We start from the raw sequence: 6,193 nt of genomic DNA on the forward strand, positions 1-6,193 counted from the left end.
ACACAGAAAAGAGGGTGGCAGTAACACTTTGAAGTTGTTGTTTAAAAATTCATAATGAGGAGCTGTGTAGTGGAGGAATACTGAGAAATAACTGGGTACGAAGCTGCTCAGCCTTATCACCACAGAGGAATCTGTGGGCACACCAGGAGCAGAGCTGAGGCACCTGGAGCACTGTGGCTGCCAGGAACTGCAGAGCTGGACATGGTGGGGCTGGCAGCTGCCTCTGTGTTCTGAGGACTGCAATTTTGGCTTTTGAAAGGTGTCCCCTGTTGAGTGCTTACGTCCTTTTTCAGATCTGGCTTTCTGTTCTTTAAAGAATTCAATCAGCGGTGGACAAGACTGCATTTAAAGTGATATGGGTCAGTGATAACAAAGCACAGGTGGGACTCCACAAGAGTTGTAAATTGCTGATGTGTGTGACATGTTGAACCCATTCCCATGTGCTGGCTCCAGCAGGAAACAGGAGTAATGTCCTCTTCAACTGCATGCTTGAGTTGAGGTTGTGTGGCATCTGTCCTTGTTCCCGCTTGCCAGGAACCCAAAGCACTGCCTGGGACTTGGATTTCCACTAAGAAAGACAGGAGATGAGCTACAGCACAGAGGATTTGCCACAACATCTTGAGGCCCCTGACTATCCCCAGACATGGTGTTTCTTGCTATGCTGCTCTGTCATCCCACACCAGACTGCAGCTTGTGGTGCAAAGATGGAGGGTGACTCAGGCAAATGGTGAAAATGAGTTTATTGAGATGGAAGTCCTAAAATGATGGTAATTTATATATAGTTAGATGAGTAAACATTGCAGGAACAGGCACATAAAATGAGTAGACAGACAAGTACATCTAATGTACATGACAAATATTCATCCAGATTTAGTAGCCTAGTCACAGAGTTCACTATATTTCCAGTCACTGTTGATACTTTTTCTAATGTTTAGGTTATAAGCCACTTTGAGACAGGGGATTTCACTTTGTTTTGTTAGTCTGACTTCTGTACTTGGATTGACATGGGGATATGAGGAAGAAGCATAGCTCTTGGCCTTGGACACCTTAGGACATGAAAGGCATATATTGTAATATCAGCTTCTTAATATTCTCAACTATGAGATCTGTGGAAGGGCAGACTTACTCCTACTTTGGCTATTTCCTCTATTTGTGTAGTTTTCTTTAATCTCAGGCAATCTCACTCAGCAATTTCCTTGAAAGCTTTCTACTGACTGTATTTGTTACCGTCTGGTGTACCCGAAACTGAGAGGTTTCTTGGGTAACAGTTTGTAGAGACTGGCTCACTTCCTTCTCTCAGCTCAGCTCCTTTCTGAATTTCATCAGCAAGGTCACTGGGAGAATTCCTCCCATTGCTGTTCCACTGTGTCTGTGTGTTGAGGGTGTCCCAAATTTGTCACCTCTCCCAGGCAGTGGTTTTCCGAAGCGAGTATTTTCTGATAGATGGAAGTTGAAAAGACAAGCAGAGGCATAGCCAGCAACCACTGTTGACACGGGACAATTGCTCAGAACCACTGATGCAAAATAAAAAAAAATTGATCAGTCTCTGAAACTATTTAGTACTGTGTGGACACTAAAAATGCAATGCAACAATTTCTCAGTGCATTAATATTTATCCAGCAAAAAGTCTGATGTTACTATTAAGTAAATATTAAAGACACCACTATGTTGTATATTTTTTTATTTTGTTGTCCTTTATTGTCTCTTTTTTTCTAACTGATCTGTGCCCCCAGATTTCCCCCAGCTCTCCTTTCTTTCCATATGCTAGTTCTCTTTCATAAAATTGTAGAATAATTCAGGTCAGAAAGGACATGAGAAAGTCTAGTCCAGTCTACCTTGCCTGTTTTCATTACCCTTGTCTGCCCCACTAGAGTGTCTTTTGATTACTGCTAAACCCTGTTGCCTTTTGGGAGTCCACATCATCCCTAAGCTCCCATGTCTTACTCCTATAATGTCCTCTCTTCTCCCACTGCCTACCTCCTGCCCTGCAGAAGAAGGGAGTTGAACTGTGTGAAGAATCCTAAATCACTCATCTTCCAAACTATCACTATCAACATGGCATTTTCTAGCCCTAAACGAGATGCTTGATAAGAGAGGGTACTGTCTTGTGTCACCATTGGACTTTTTCAGGTCTGCTATCTCAATATTAGCCCCACAAAGCAGTGTTCAAGGACCTGATGAGATCATATGAGACAAATCTAGGTTTGTCTTAGATAGTACATATTTTGAGACATCAGCAGCCAATGAAGCTAAAATACAAACCAGACTCTGAGGTTACGGTAAAAGGAAGCTGGAGTGCCATTCATGGAAGGGAGAAGCAGCATCCATCTGGAAAGATGTGCTCCATATATCCCTGTGCCTCTTTGCTCCTGGGATTAGGTGATTCAAGAATTCTGGATGGTGCTGGTAGAGTTGTCACTGCATCCAGACACCAAGGATGTGCCAGAACTCTGCCTCAGCATCTCTAATGAAGAACAACCCAGTCAGTACCACAGTGTTCATCCATGCTAGTCTGGAGGAAGAATGAACATCCACATCATGTCATAGTGAGGAATATAGATTGCTACATAGGATTGCTTCTACCTGTTAGACAGTTGCTGTACAAGCACAAAACTGAATAACTGAATTCCTGATGAACTTCAGCAGAGATGCTGCACTCCTGCAAACCTCCCAGAGCAACATCATCAACTGGGATGCAGCTGGAGGTGCCATCCTTCACCATGACCCTGACAGAAGTCTGACTGGACAGTCTGCCCCAGAATCGAACAAAACCTCTTTCTGTGCAGCCGGAGAATCTTGCAGGGCAGGCTGTCTCCTCTGCATCGGGCACACACAACACTTCCCGGCTGCATAAGCAGTAGCTGCCCATCAAGCAGACTGACAAAACAACTTCTTTTGACCTGTTAATTTCTCTATCCCCTTCAGCATTTGCTTTGATTTGCTTTTCATTGAAATTTCCCCTTCATTCCAAACATCGCTGATTCTGTTTACTTTGTATGTCTAAATAGCTGATATACTCACAGAGCCTCCAAGGACACCTTGATAATTTGTTTCATTTTAAAGTCACTTAGACCTAAACTGTGCCTGCCTAGCCTCCAGACAACCTTTGCACAGATGGAAGACATGCTTTATTATATTCTGCGTTTTCAGACTGGTAAAGAAATTGTGGAACTTTCATATTGTGTATAATGACAGAAGATTCACACTCTTATATGTTACAGAAAAGGTCTGTTACCAAGCACGTTTATTATTCATGCTGGCTACTTGCATAGTCCAAGGCTTGGGATTTTATCTGCCTAGGATGCATGTTTCACCCTGTATAACTTATGGATTACATACATCTTGTTTATAAAATATCTAAAGGGAATGGGATAATCTCATTGCTTATTAACCCCTCTTCCCACTACAATATTTAGGTGGAAAATACATTTTATCCTGGCCCATTTAACCAATTCAGGCTATCTTTTAGGAAGAGAAATTATTGCATTTGTCCATTAATGCTTCATAAAAAGCTATGCTTTATGAGCTAATTGACCAAATAAGCTAATAACAAATTTATTTAATGGGGAAAATAGTAGGTTGTAACTCCTGTAACTCTTCATCTAACCAATACAACTAAAGCAAAGTCAAAACTAAAACAAAATCTAAAGCAAAGTCCAAACTGTTTTTTCTCCAAAGCACAATAAGATACCAGGAGGAGTTTACTCCACTGTGGCAGATATAATAAGCCCCCATAGCTTCCCTTTCTGTCTTCATTAAAAATGGCTTCAGAATTCAAAACCATGTCTGCCCTAAATAGCTATGTAGTTTCTGTCACGTGTAGATTCTCCCACTGTATAATAAACAGATAACCATCAGCCAACAGGGAAATAAGGTGCTTTTTAACAATCAGCCAGTGGTTTGGCATGTCCTTCTGGGCTTCACAATATATGCTATAACTGGCCTCTCAGAGATTTACTTCTGTCTGGAAATAACACCTTTTATGCATGCGGTTCCCAGGGAAGACACAGGGTCCTGTCAAACAGTCCACTTCTGTCAATATATTGCTTTTGCCAAGAAAAATTGAAGAAATTTATAAAATAACACGTTATATTTAATACTGCTGCTTCCTTGCCCATGATGGCTGTGTGCTGTTTTTTCTGATCTCTACATCACCCTTAGGTGTGGAATCAAGGTTTTCCTCCCAGACTTAAAAACTCCAGTGTGAAATTGCCATGCTGGCCTGGCTCTGATGAAGCCTTAAATACCTGTTACATGTATATCACCCAGCAGCAGACATAAGCTTTCAGGCACAGTTATTGCCTTTGGGAAACTTTTCTTTTTAGCTTCTGTCAGGTTTCTAGCTTTTTCAGTTTATTCAAATCCCAGCTATGCTCAGACAAGGCAAATTATCATGCTTTGTCTGCATACTGGTTTATAGATGGTTTAAAGTACCTTTTGTCTTGATCAGCCACGTGTTGCAGGGCTATCAACTGTCACAGGTGGTCAGAAATGCTAATGTAGGATGACAAGAGGCCCTTGGAGGCATGATCTGGATGCAAGATGCATAAAGACTGCAGCATGAGCTTTAGTCCTAATGAGTCTGGTAACAGCTTCTCACCGAAGTGTCAAGACCAGGAGATGAGATGTCACCAAAGGCCAGAGAGAATTCCTGAACAAAATTAAGCATTTTTGTCAATGTAGCCAGTAAGGAAGCAAATTTCAAGGAACACAGGTAAATGCATAGCTCTTTGCTCCCTAGAAAATTCATAGATCTCTAAGTGTTAAAAGCTTAACACACTGCCAGGATTTCAATATGTCATTTCTGCATTTTGTTGATGAGGTTGTTAAGCATCTTTCACTGCCCTTGAGTGCTTCATGAATTGGTCCTGGCCCAGTCTCAGATGCTCTTGTCCACCCTGACTCCAGCTGTATTCCTTGCCTTCCTGTTCATTAGGTTTATCTCCTTTGCAGGACTTTGGATATGGCTGAAGCATCTGCTAAAAGAACATTTTGCAGTGGCCCTTTCCTTGCACGGTTTTGAAAGTCAAAGGTGTGAATTCACAAAACCAGAAGATGCATGGATAGATTAGCATGGGAGCTGGATACCCCAAATGACTTTTAATACACCTGAGAAAATATTTAGTCACCTCTGACTTCTAATCCTTTAAAAAAATACGCCATTTCTGAAAGAAATTGTAGCTTGTCTTTTAAAACTACCTAAACTCCATAGATGCCGGGTGCAAATATTACCAGTTGCTGTGGAATCGAGCTACTACGGCTTAAGTGAAAGCTCATTTCCTGGAAGAGAGCAGGCAAATATCACACTAGAACAACTTTCTTCCACTATTGACATGCAGAGAAGTCTACCAGGACATGTTCATTTGCTCAGCTTCTACTCTGGGGAGTTGTATGCTGTGGCTTTGCTCAGTTTAATATCTTATCTTTCTAAACTATTATTACTGCATTTGAAACATAAAATGTGGAAACTCCAATCTTAATTAGGCAGCTGATGCACTGCAATTGTAAATGAGATGATTTTCAGGAAATTAGTATTGCCGAATTGTGCAGTAAAAGATATTTCTTCATTATAATCTGCTGCAACAGCGTCACTAAATGCTGGGGATGCACCTCCAGCCACAGGGTGTGGGAATGTCTGGTTGCATTATGAAAAAAGGCAACAAAACTAGAAAATTTCTTTTGTTGTTGTAGAAAAGCTAAAAACTGTAAAATAAACACCAGACTCACACTGCAAGCACCTGCTTTTTTAATTAATACCACATGAAAGGTCACGTGTGTAACACTGCTGCAGGTAACAACTTGCCCTGATTGCTGAAGACAAATGCAGTTACTACACCCTAGACGTGCAGCTACTGATTTGCAAATGTAGGTCATTTGTTACCCACCCAGACTTGCAAGAATTGAACATGTGGTTAATAATGAGCCCCAAAGCTGAGGATGCATCTATTTGTAAGCCAAAAATTCTGCCTGTAAAAATCAGACTTTGAACTGAGGTTCTTTGAAGAGCTGAAGCCACAAAAGCTGCATCTGGAATTGCATATCAAATAGGATGATGAAGGGAGAAAAGGTGGAAAGTTCCCATCTCAGATATGTAACTCTTTAATCAATGTCAAACACTAACTTGGATAGTTTAAAAGAGGTTGTACAGAAAGAAAACAGTCTAAATTAAACTATTTATATATGTATATATATC

This window comes from Columba livia, chromosome 1, assembly GCF_036013475.1.
Source record: "Columba livia isolate bColLiv1 breed racing homer chromosome 1, bColLiv1.pat.W.v2, whole genome shotgun sequence".
NCBI classification, from domain to species: Eukaryota; Metazoa; Chordata; class Aves; order Columbiformes; family Columbidae; genus Columba; species Columba livia.